Source organism: Ambystoma mexicanum, chromosome 2p, assembly GCF_040938575.1.
Source record: "Ambystoma mexicanum isolate Mex_15411 chromosome 2p, UKY_AmexF1_1, whole genome shotgun sequence".
NCBI lineage: Eukaryota > Metazoa > Chordata > Amphibia > Caudata > Ambystomatidae > Ambystoma > Ambystoma mexicanum.
The window spans coordinates 1,476,313,169-1,476,326,199 of NC_090923.1; the positions used below are offsets into that span (position 1 = coordinate 1,476,313,169).

A 13,031-nucleotide genomic window follows, 5' to 3' on the forward strand; every position below is an offset into this window, starting at 1 on the left:
GAATGGCAGTTAGGCAATCAGAGATGAGGGAAAGAGAGGAGGTGGCTGAGGGCAGCCTGAAAATGAGTTGTGTCATCAGTGTAGCACTGGAAATTTGAGCAGGAAATGGCAATTCAGTGGGCAAGAGTTGCCAGGTATTGGTTGAAAAGCCAGGGCGAGAGGTTAGACCCCTGGGGAACACCACAGGTAGAGAGGGAGATAGATGATAGGAAGGACCCAAGTTTGACCTGGGAGGGTCGATCAGAGAGGAAAGAGGTCAGCCAGCCAGAGCCTGATCGGTGATACCCAGGTTATCACAGAGACGGTTGAGTAGGGTGATATGGTTGACTGTGCCGAAGGCAGAAGAGAGATCGAGTAGGATGAGGACAGAGGGAATTTTAGAGTCAAGGTTGGAGAGCAGATCTTCGCGGATGTTCAGGAGAGCGGTTTCCGTGCTTCTGGCAGCTCTGAAGCCAGACTGGTGGTCATGGAGAGAGCCAACAGAATCGGAATGAAGGTTTAGCTGAGAGATGGCCAGCTTTTCATGGAGTTTACCAAAAAAGGGAGTGATGGAAATTGGGTGATAGTTAGCCGGACAAGAAGGATCCGCTGTGGGATTCTTGAGAAGAGGATGTACAAGGGAGTGCTTCAGAGGGGAGGGGAAGGATCCTGAGGTAAATGAGAGGTTGCAGAAATCAGCAAGGGCTGGAGCGAGGGTATCAATGTGGTCCCTGATGGTTTTAGAGGAACAGGGATGAACCTGTATTGACAAGGCTTTCATGGATCTGACTTGTCTAGCGACCTCATCAGGGGAGAAAAGAGGAAAGGATGAGAAAGAGGGTCGGGTGGTAACTGAGGGAGGGTCAATAAGCGCAGAGAGGGGAGGCAGGAGGGGGTGGAAAGGATGTCCTGGGATTTTGAGATACAGTGAGAGGCAAGGGCATTGCAAAGATCCTGGGAGGCAAGAGAAGGGGTAGAGACTGCAGCAGGGGTGGCCAGCTCCTTGCAGATTTTAAAGAGTTCGGCCGAGTTGTTAGATGCCGCAGAGATACGGGCTTGAATGGGGACTCTCTTCTTGGTGAGGACAGAAAGTCGGTAATGCTTTTTGAGCAGGCGACAGACCAGTTTGTCAGAGGATGAACAAGAAGCCCTCCATTTCCTCTCAGCCGCCATACACTTACGTTTAAGTGTAGCTAGGTCGGAGTCATACTAGGAATTGCACTTGGCTTTGGACTTCAAACGGATCCTCATGACCGGGGCAAGAGCATCAAGGGTATCAGAAATAGAAGAGTAGAGCAGGTACAGGGCTGTGTCAGGATCTGAGTCAGCCAGGGGTGGAGGGGGGGGGAGAGAAGGTGGCAGCGAAAGACTCAACTGACACACGCTTCATGGGCCGGATGTCCGAGAAGGTAGGTGGAAATGTTGGGGTCGGCTTGGCTTGGGGGGAAGAGAGGGAGAGATAAGAGGAGAGGAGGCAGTGATCACTCCAGGAGAGGGGAGTGGCCATAGGAGTAGAGGGGGGGAGGCCAGAGGAGATCAAGACATCAAGTGTGTGTCCTGCAGAGTGAGTCGGGCCAGAGGGGAGAATAGAAAGGGAGAGGTAATCAAAGAGGTTGTGAAAGTGTATGTGTGAGGAACAGGGAGAATCGAGATGGATGTTGAGGTCACCAAGGAGGAGTAGTTGAGTGGTTGAGGCCAGGAGGGAGGTGGAGAAGTCTGCCCAGTAAGAGAGAAATTGGGTGATTTGACTAGGGGGCCGGTAGAGAGTAGCAAAAGTAAGAGAATGGCTAGGAGAGAGAGAGCCTGCAGATAAGGCATTCAAAAGAGGAGTAAGTCTGAGTGGGAATGATAGAGGCAGGAATCCGTCAGGAAAGATCAGGGCTACACCCCCTTCCGGGCCGGGTGGATCTGGGCGCGGAAAGGAACTTGTAGAAGTCAGGGAGGAGAGTGTCAAAGCTTGTGACAGAGCTGGCCGTGAACCATGTCTTGGTAAGACTGAGAGTGAATCAAAAAGGCATAACACAACTTACCCCCAACATTCACTATCTCTACCTTCAGGGGTAATAAAGATCTGTTTCATCAAACAAAGAGATAGGACAATACAATAATCATATGTAGATGTAATACTGGGAACCTACACATGTTCTTTAATTAAGAAAACCACGTACTTGTACCTTGAAAAAATAGGGAGAGTACAAAGAGAAATACAAAAATATATGATTTATTATACACAAAAAATATGAAAATACAAAAAAAACAAATAAAGAGACCCTCAAATGCAGCACAACATATAATCATACAATGAAAAAACTCACTAGACATAAATGTCTTATAAAACCACTAGCATAAATACAACAACATCAGCTATTTACAACATCACAAGACAAGTATGTTACAGATGAAACATCTGTTCCCATCTGTTCCCGACATGTGACATGTTTCAGTTCTTGTTGGCCTTCAATGGCTGAACTCTCTTCAGGGGAGAGAAACACTTCTTTTCTGTCGTTTTCAAAATTCCTTTCAGTATTGTGCAGTAGGAGTCATAAATACATCCACCAACGGATGTCATCAAAAATGGCTGTGAAATACAAAATCCAATATTATCTTAAAACCCAGTATTCACAATTAATTAATTCAAAACACATCACCAGCCACACACGCCAGAGGAAAACCTCAGACTGCAAAGCAGGAGAGGACCCGTCACCATGACAGATATAATCAAAAGTCTAATAAGTCACCCCCGATGCGAGATCAAATCCACAATCTAAAACGAAGAGCTATTAATAAACACTTCTATTGGGGCGAAAGAACATAATAAAATAAATCGCCTAACCACTATAATTGTGGTCCATTATATATAGATGGTGGACAAGTCACCTGGGGTATAAAAAAGAAACACACCATCACCAAAAGTATAGACTGAGAAGAAGAGATGCCAGAGTTCAAATCTGCAAAGTACCTGGAATAATTCACAGGCAGTGTTCAACTACCAGATCCCGTTACTCGCAATCTTGGAAATGCAACGTCAGCCGTAACAAATCATGTATCAAATCACTATGCACCAGCGCATTGATTATAGTTGAAACTGGAACGATAAGAAAATAAACCCCAAAGTTGAGGTTTCAAAAACTTCTGTGCTGTGAATATTATACGTCCAATGGACGATACAACTATGCACTCTCCCCGAAAGTCAATCGGATGGCCTATAATTCATATATATATAAACCCAATCCTGCACGGAATTCATTACAGTATATCACATAAATGCCAGTGTATCATGTGTAATTTCACTAAAGTGACCAAGTCTATACAGATTAATGCTGATGTGTTATGGACTATGAATAGCATGACTAATTGTAACACACAGAATGTGGTTTACATGATCAGTTGCCCTTGTGGTCTTTGCTACATTGGCAAAACTAACAGGAATTGCTAAAAATAACTTTTCCATAAATAAATGAATACAATTTGACATTTGACATAAAATAAATTAGAAGGAAGATTAAAATAATACAATACAATCAAACTCAATTTCCAATTTGTTACATCCTATCTCAACACATATCATAACTGATAAGGAGATAAGGCCCCAAATTCAACCATGATTGGCCGGAATTGAACCATTCGATCAGCGGCATCAGAATTCAGAATTCCCAATATGCCCATTGATTTCAGAAATCATATTTACATTTCATTTCTAATCACATTTGCATTTCATTTCTAATCACTCATATCTGTTGTTTTCTTAATTATGATCCATAACTTTGGTTACAGTCCTTCTATCGAGTAAGCCAGATGACAGTTCTGAGTTCATAATTTTGTCAGCGTCATTCCAAACTGTGAAAAGAGCCATTTGTAATCTTGGATTGAGAGTATTAACACATTGATGCCAAAACTCTATGTCCATAATGCGATCCAGGCTGCGTACATATATACCATAAATATTTATGTAACTGGTGGCCATAATAGGCCAACCAGTAAGTATGTGTTTCACCGTTTCTGGCTCAGAATGATTTTTGCACATCCTACAATATCTGTCTAGCTTTTGTATTAACCTCGCCGGCCCCATAGCCTCTAGAGTAGGTAGGTGGTTAATGCGTAACAGCAGCAAGAATCGCCTCAGGACCTCTGAGGGGCATACATTGAAGTACCTTTGGGCTTTTTCTAAATGTAAACAGAACATGAGACACAAACCCATAGCTTTTTAGGCTCTCTAGATGTGAATAGTTGTTCTGCCAATCCCAAAGATGTAATCGTTTAAGATGATATTTCATGTACTTGTAGTCATTGCCCCAAGGCGGTGCCCAGCATATTGTTTCAAACAGCCTGTCCATCTCTGCTGCCAACTTAGATTGCAACCTATCTCCCATGTCCTCCTTAAGGCACTTCAATAGTGAATTTGTATTCCGGATTTTAATATACAATTCGGCCCTTTTTCCTAATACAATTGATTTTAATAAGGAGATCCCCAATTCCAACCTGAGGATGCCCATTGGTATACACCGGGGGAGGCCCAAAAGCCTCCTCCAGAATTTCTTCGATGATCTGTAGACACTCAAGGTTCATGGTAGTCAGCGCCTCCAGACCATAAATTATCATGGGCACGAGACACTGTACATACAATTGCCGTGCTCCCCATATGGAATAGCCACTCTGATTCTGCGTGAATTTATGGATCATAGCTGTTAGTTGTGCCGCTTTAACTTTGCGGGATTGTAAGTGGATTTTGGTTTGAATTAACTTTTGTTTCTTTGGAACTTTTCACGAACTCATTGAAGACTTTCTGTTCCTTGGAAGAAATTGACATTGGGACATTCCTGGGGGCGCAAGATCTACCCAGGACAAGCAGAAGTCACAAGACACTGGTTATTTGGTAATCTTGTATTTATGTTGTTCATGCTTCACTTTGAATGTTTTGTTGTTTAGTGTGAGGGTTAGGTTTGTGTATGCTAGGAAGCTTTCCATTAGATCCTAGACTAGGTAAGGAATCCCCTGGTAGAGTACGTTTTGTTAGCGTTTATTAACTATTTTGGTTTAAAATAAAATGTTAAGCCTTGAGAAAACTAAACATAGTGGTGAGCCTCACATTACTGACCCCTCACACTCCCAAATTATATTCACCTAAACTGATGCTTGATTTACCAGTATATAATTAATGATTTGCCAAAAATTTAAAACATTCTTGTGCTTCAGAATATTTATCATTTTTTCACTGTCTTGTAGTACTAATTTCCGCCTATAATTTTTGACCCAGTCGTGATACGTTTATTTAACATTTTTTCAGCCTGCATCCGTGCCAAGACGTCCAATTGACCCTTCATTAGGACCCTTAGCTGCTTTCTCATTGCTCATTTCGTATCTTTTATGCTCTGATCATATTCATGCGCATACATTTTGTACTTTGCTCCCTGCCCAGACAGCATTGGATGGCCAGCGTTTCCTCAATAAATCCATGGAATTACTCCAATGCAAACACCTGCTGTTTCCATTTAAAACTACTACTGCATAGAATTTCTTGTAATTTGTGACTAAAGACTGTCATCTTCTGCGCATTCCATCTAATGCAGTTCCTTCCAGGGTTTATAGTTACTTCCCCGCTCATACTGGTTTGATAAACAGCGATCTAAATCGTAAATTCTGTTATCAAAAAGTATGATTGCTTAACGCTGTCTCCTCCTCTCTAAAGTGCCTACAATAATGCAACAAGTAGTGGTCTACTTAGGATGTACGTTATTATCACGAAAACCAAAATCTCGAACTACAAAATCACAAACACAATAGGTTTGCATTTTGTAATTCGAGATTTTGACACCCACGTCACCCCTGCAGACCAAGATACCAAATTAGGAGACCGGGGGACACCCCCTCTCCCCTAATTCGGTATTTTGGAATATGAGATTTTTTTAGTTCCAAAATGAGGGACTTTGGGTGATGCAGGACTTTAAATACGGTATTTTTGTTGAATAATCAATTTAAGATTCCATCACACCATTCGCCGGGATATCACCCTGTGTATGGCCATTCATCTAATGCAAGCCAGCGATGCCATGCTAGCCACCCACTTCCTTCCATTTACCAATTTCTGAGGGATATTATTCATTAGACTCCAGGATCCTAAACCATTCTCTTGATTGTCTGAGAATATGCATGCAGAATTAAAGCCCCCGCAATAGCAATATAGCCATTCTTATACTTTGTCACCCACCCCTCGACAAAGCTTTGAAGTAACTTTCCAGGGTCGCCACCCTTTCATGCCAATAGATATTAACAATCAATATAATTGTAGAAAACCCTTAAAAACTGGTTTCTACTTCTACGCCCAATGCTCCTTGTGGAATATCATAAGACTCTTTCATAAAAATGGAGGGTCCAAAGTTTACAGCTGATATCAGACCGCCAGAGGGACTCCCCCCGCCCCCCTACTCAGTCTTGCAGATTGAAATGCCACAGAATAACCATCCATCACCATCCATCACCGGCCGAGTTGTAAGCCAGGATTCCTGGAGAAGCATGATAACATAGACTCTAAGACACTTGCCCATGTAAAGACTGGAGGAGGGGGTCTGTACTTCTGCTCTCTATATGGCAGAGGAGAGGCACAGAGGACCCCAGCCAAGATTCTCTATTAATGGTACGTGGTCGAGCAATCAAGGCCTAGCTTCTCAGGTGATGCAGGCTGGTTCTTAAGTACAGTGTAGTCCCCAAGCCCCCACAAAGGAATGTCCACACACTGTATTAGTTAAAACACAGTCTTTATATAATTAAGTTCAAGGTTATATACAATCACAATAACTCACTTTGTGCTCAGTGAATCTACAATGGCAAATATATACAGTTCTAAAGTGGTACCACAATTATTATCAGATCTCATTAAAGTGCATCAACTATACTCTGGTTAAATGTCGCACAGATCACTTAATAAAGGCAACCAACAATAGAAATAGGAGGAAAGCAGTTGGTCAGAACAATTGGCAGAATACTGGCCCCGTTACCTTGACACAGTTCTGTGTGGAGATCCCTCCACCTGGGCAACCTGTAAAGTAAAGATATATCACAAGCCCAGTCCATTTATTGTTCACAAGAGTCTTATTTCCTTCTAAAATATTTCTACAACCCCAATGTCCCTGGTATAGCAGAGTTCGACTTCGGGTCGTCGATGGATCCTTCTTGAGCGGCTCCCTTTAATGCAGGAGCCACGGATCGTTGAGATCCCACGAGGAAAAGGGTTGAACGACGACAGTGAGGTGGCAGCTTCGTTCCTAGCAGTGCTCGGCGACGACAGAGCGTTGACGTCCTGCAAGGAAGAGGCGTGCGGGGCACCTCGGTGACAATAGTTCAGGACCGCAAAGAGTTTGAAGAACTGTGGCCCAGCAAGGGCATCGAGTCGTCGGCGTCTCTGTGGTCTTTAGGTGGTGGGAAACCCACCAGCGGATGCTCCTCGGCGCGTCAGCGGCCTCGACTTTCTCCGGCGGGACAAAGCGGTCGACGGTGCAGACGAGAGCGTTCTTGGATCAAATGTTACTTAGGCAAAGGGAGCACAGCGGCTCCGGTCGGTGACGGTGATGGACAACAGCGTCCGGGCGCTTCTCCTTGTGATTCCGCAGCGGTCCCCGTCTCCGGTCGGCAGCCTGTCGTAGGTCTGTCTACCAGGGAGCACTGGCAAAGATTAGCAGTGCACGATGGTCCCTCGTAGCTCGGGAAGAGGGCACCTAACCATGTCCTCTCTGGGTCAGTCCTTGGAGACACAGCAGCTTTCAGATCGACAAAGTAGAGCAGCAGCAAGACTTTTCTTCCATCAGGGCTTCAAGGTTAAGCTTCAGTTTTAGTCCAGTTACTCTTCGTAGTGGACTTCAGCTTCTGAACATGAATTCTAGCAGTGAGAGGCCACCAGATATACTAGTTGATCTCCCATTCATTCTGCTGGGTCACACTCAGGCAACCAATCGGTCAGAAGGGCATTCATGCAGGCAGGCAGCCAATCAGGTGCATAGTGCATTCAGGCCATTCACTTCTCTCCAGACACTCACAACAAGTTATGTGTATTGGGACAAGTACTCAGCCATTCAACACTCCACACTGCATTCATACCAGTTTCAGGCAGGCTGTCTCAGCCATTGTGTCAAACACCAGAAACTAGACATCCACAACACAGAATGCGTATTCGTCACACACTCCATTCACCTAGGTCCCACCCACAGAGTGTACCCACCACATACAGTCACTGAGAAGGCTCCAGCCAGTCTGGCCTGGACTTCACAACAACACCATATATGGAACTTCCACCCAACAACCAGTCAGGGGGAAGGGACAGAGTCAGGGCTTCCCAGGACTTTGGGAAAACAAGGTAACAGGCAGTAGAAAGCAAGAGGCCACCGGGGCCATCTTGTTTCCTATCAGGAATCAACTGATTCCAATGCCAGGGCGTGGGTATCCCAAAATGGAGGATACTCAGAGCACCTGTCAAATTCAACATGGAACTGCCCCTAGCCCATACCCTGCTCTGTGGGCCACACACAGGTGCCCACAAACATACACTAGGGGCACAGGGTTGTACCCCCCACCCATGGGCGCCATAAGGGTATCCCATGGGTCTGCACACCAAACCAAAAGAGAGAGCTGCACCGCCAGGAGTCCCACATGAACTCCTGCCCGGAAAACACAACATAACACACGATAAAAAACAGTAAAGGACAAGGATACGGAGGCCGGGTCCCTCCGATGCATTTCCAGCATCACAGCCCAGCAAATCATTCCCATACAGGTGCTGGGACTCCCGCAAGTTCAGTGAAACCATTTTTAATGGGTTGCTAAAGGGCCTGATCGTTGTGGCCCTCCCCAGAATCTTTTGGACAAAGGGCACGGGAGATCCAAGACCAGTCCTGTTCTGTAGATTTAGTAGATGTTACCTTGGGGACTACACAGATATCTCATCCCAGATCTTGCCCCTTATGAATTGCTATTAAGATCTCTTTCCGGTGCAGGAATGCCAACTGAGATTGATACTGGAGATCCATTGTTGGCAAAGGTTTAAACATCATTGCCCAATTGCCTCAAGAGGGTTGCTTCCTTGAGTATCACTTCATAGACTATTTCCAAATGTATATCCAATGTCACAAGATCAACCCTCTTGTCATCTATGAATTCTAAATTAACAAGGGGGGCCCTGGGAGTCCCTCTGCCAGACATTAGTCCTGGTTACGAGAGACTTACCCAGAGTCTTTAGCTCGCTATCTTTCACAGAGAAGAAATATTCCAAACATATCAGTCTTTGTCCTGCCCTGGGGCAGTCCAGCACCGAAATGCTAGATAATTCTCCTCTGAACCAGAGTACCAACAGCAACCCCAGACACATGTTTCGGTCTGGTTGGACCTCATCAGTAGGGTGGAGCTGTGTCTCTCTAAGAATAGTGAGCAAGGGGTCCACGTCTGGATTCCCCTAGTAACTTAGGGTGAGACCCAAAGTTACTTAAATATGCAAATTAACAGGGGGGTGGGTCCTGGGAGTCCCTCTGCCAGACATTAGTCCTGGTTATGAGAGACTTACCCAGAGTCTTTAGCTCACTATCTTTCACAGAGAAGAAATATCCCATACATCTCAGTCTTTGTCCTGCCCTGGGGCAGTCCAGCACCAAAATGCTAGGCAATTCTCTTCTGAACAACCAACATCAACCCCCTTGCTCACTATTCTTAAAGAGGCACAGCTCCACCCTACTGATGAGGTCCAACCAGACCGAAACACGTGTCTGGGGTTGCAGTTGGTACTCTTGTTCATAGGAGAATTGCCTAGCATTTTGGAGCTGGACTGCCCCTGGGCAGGACAAAGACTGATATGATTGGGATATTTCTCCTCTGTGAAAGATAGTGAGCTAAAGAATCTGGGCAAGGCTCTAGCACCCAGGACTCATGTCTGGCAGAGAGACTCCCAGGACCCCCACCTTGTTTTTTGCATATTTAAGTGACTTTGGGTCTCAGCCTAAGTTACTAGGGGAATCCAGACGTGGACCCCTTGCTCACTATTCTTAGAGAGGCACAGCTCCACCCTACTGATGAGGTCCAACCAGACCGAAACACGTGTCTGGGGTTGCTGTTGGTACTCTTGTTCAGAGGAGAATTGCCTAGCATTTCAGTGCTGGACTGCCCCTGGTCAGGACAAAGACTGATTTGATTGGGATATTCCTCCTCTATGAAAGATAGTGAGCTAAAGAATCTGGGCAAGGCTCTCGCACCCAGAACTCATGTCTGGCAGAGAGACTCCCAGGACCCCCCCTTGTTTTTTGCATATTTAAGTGGCTTTGGGTCTCACCCTAAGTTACTAGGGGAATCCAGATGTGGACCCCTTGCTCACTATTCTTAGAGAGGCACAGCTCCACCCTATTGATGAGGTCCAACCAGACCGAAACACGTGCCTGGGGTTGCTGTTGGTACTCGTCTTTAGAGGAGAATTGCCTAGCATTTCGGTGCTGGGCTGCCCCTGGGCAGGACAAAGACTGATAGGATTGGGATATTTCTCCTCCATGAAAGATAGTGAGCTAAAGAATCTGGGCAAGGCTCTCGCACCCAGGACTCATGTCTGGCAGAGAGACTCCCAGGACTCCCCTTGTTTTTTATCTATGAATTCTACTCATGCAATATCCTTCATAGAAATCGCTCTTAAATTTTGTATCACAGCAAACAGTGACAATGTATCGTCACAAACAGTTGTTGTTCTTGGAAAATACATTCAAGACATAGAACCTCAATATGAGTATTCTGGAAAAATGACAGTAATTCCGCCGTGCCGGTAGTACCGCTACCTGCAATCCAGGTCCAAGGGCGCACGCTTCCCCTCTCACCCGAAACGGTACTGCCGTCATGCCGGAATTACCAGCAAATATCCGAAGTTGCTGGTGATTATGGCAGAAATATGCTGGAAACAATGATAGCAGTACCCAGACTGCCAGAATCGCCAGTGCCGATAATTCTGAAGCTGGAATTTCTTGTCCTGGAATTACCATCATCGGAAATAGCGTCATCGCAAGAACGGGAAGCTCTCTGGTGTCCATTTTGAAAACAGAATCCACTTAAAATCAGCCACTTCCTGCTGCCATCCACCCCATCCAACACAGCAGACATGCCAGGGAGTGGCAAAACAAGAGTGCCAGTAGTGCGGCTGCGTGTCACGGAGCCTGAGCTCACTGCACTCACGGGTAATGTTGTGGAAAATGCAGAGGCACTATTTAGGGCTGGCAATTGGAGGACCAGCCAGAGGAGGAAGCTGGCCATCTGGCAAGATGTGTGTTAGGCAGAAACCTGTGCAGTTCCCTCTGGGACCACTGCAAAAGATTTAAGACTCCAGGTGTTCGGCAGTAAACCCACTTGGTGGCAGTCTGTACCAAACAGATTCACTTGGTAGCTGTGGCTGAGCAGTCAGACTTCCCTCAAGAAGAGTTGGGCAGTATACAGAGTATTCACAATAGGTCAAAAGAACATAGTAGAACAAGTAAACACTGACCAGAGCTTGGTGTAAAAGAGATATAATTATTTATTTAAAACCACATCTAGTAAAACACACAGGCACTAATGTTAGGCAGTCCAAAAACAAGGTCACTAAAACATATACTTCCCTTAAAAGAATATTAGACAATTCTTAAGTAAAGCCCTACTTATTTTCAGACAGCGGTGAGCGCTTAACGCAGATGGTACTCTAATAATTCGTTTTAAAAAGGGAGAGAAAAGCAGAGTATAATTTGAAACAGATCCCAACACTTTCACAAGAACACAACAAGAGAGGAAGGCAAAGTAAAACCGTGAAGTTAGAGTTCAGAAGGCCGTATCCACTTTAAGAGGATCAGAACGAAATGTGTCCAAGGTCACACGGTTGAAGTGCACAAAAGTCTTGAAAAGGTTCATAAAGAGTTGGACCAAAGAAAGGGACCAGTTAGATGGTCAAGGCGGCCAGCCCAGTCCAGAAGGTTAAGGGATTATTATTACCTTGTAGCAATCTTTAGAAAGGGATGCCTGGCGGACACAGTACCTTAAAGTGGTGAGAATACTCCAGCGGGGGCAGTTGTTCCTGGCAGCGGATGCAAGTCGGTGCTTTGTGCGGGGGAAGAGAGGATATCGTCGGGGAGGAAGACAGGAGTCCGTTGCACTGCCAGGGAAGAAACCAGCCGCGGAGTTCTCAGGTAAAAGGAGCGGCCCTTTTATTCGCGGTCCAGTGGTAAGTGGCTATCCGGTTGCCGGGGTGCTTGGCACAGGCAATTCGACCACAAGACATCCTGGGATGTGAGGAAAAAAAGGTAAACTGGTTGTGCCCACCAGTCAGGGGAAGAAGCCTCTCCAGCCGGGAGATCTTCTCTGTTGTCGGAAAGTGGTGAGTCGGTTCCGCAGGGCTCCACCGGTGGTGTCGTCGTGGTAGGTCGGCTCAGCTTCTCCCTCGTCGGATTCTCAGGTCCTGTGGCGACTTCTGAAGTTCTAGTCCCCAAAGCCCTGCTTTTATGCAGCACAACCCCATTCACTCAGCCTAGCTGTCAATCAAACATGCTAAGTGGTGAGCCGGCCGGCTCACCACTTGGGCCAATCACACAAGAGTGCGACTTGAGTTACCAAGGTGACTCAGTCCAGGGTGCCTAAACCCCCTCCCACACCCCCTGTGGTACCCAGACAGAGTGGCACCACTTTTGGAGGCTTCTGTGGAGAAGCCCGTCAAAAAGTGGAACAAAGGGCTTGACTTGGGTTGGAGTCACAGAAGAGAACACAAACGCCATTTTAGAATCGAGTCCTGGCAAAAAATACCAACCGGCGAATTAATATTAAATAAATAAACCGGCGGTATGTTCGAGGCTATGAGAATGAAATAATTAAAGTTGGTAGCCTCGAACAATGGGAAAATCCCATAGGGATATATTCGCGGTCGAATATAAAAAGTAGTATCCACTGCCACCAGCCAAAACTCGATCAGGGGGGACGGAGACGTGCCCCCTCGACTAACAGACCCCGGGGCAATCGAATTGCCCCGACCAGTACATCCACAATATGATGGTTTGTACTGGTTTCTGTTCATAATTTGGGAC

General features: G+C 45.7%; 1 protein-coding gene across 5 annotated transcripts in view; it reads left to right on the forward strand.

Moving 5' to 3' along the window:
* Positions 1-13,031, forward strand: part of LOC138567645 (zinc finger protein 583-like) — a 441,626-nt gene that overhangs the window by 401,875 nt on the left and 26,720 nt on the right. Inside the window, exon 8 of one of the 5 annotated variants that reach the window (XR_011302266.1) lies at positions 4,758-4,852. The exons of the other annotated variants lie outside the window; for them this stretch is intronic. The gene's annotated coding sequence lies outside the window, so the exon portion shown is untranslated. The remainder of the gene's footprint in view (positions 1-4,757; positions 4,853-13,031) is intronic. 5 annotated transcript variants of the gene reach the window in all.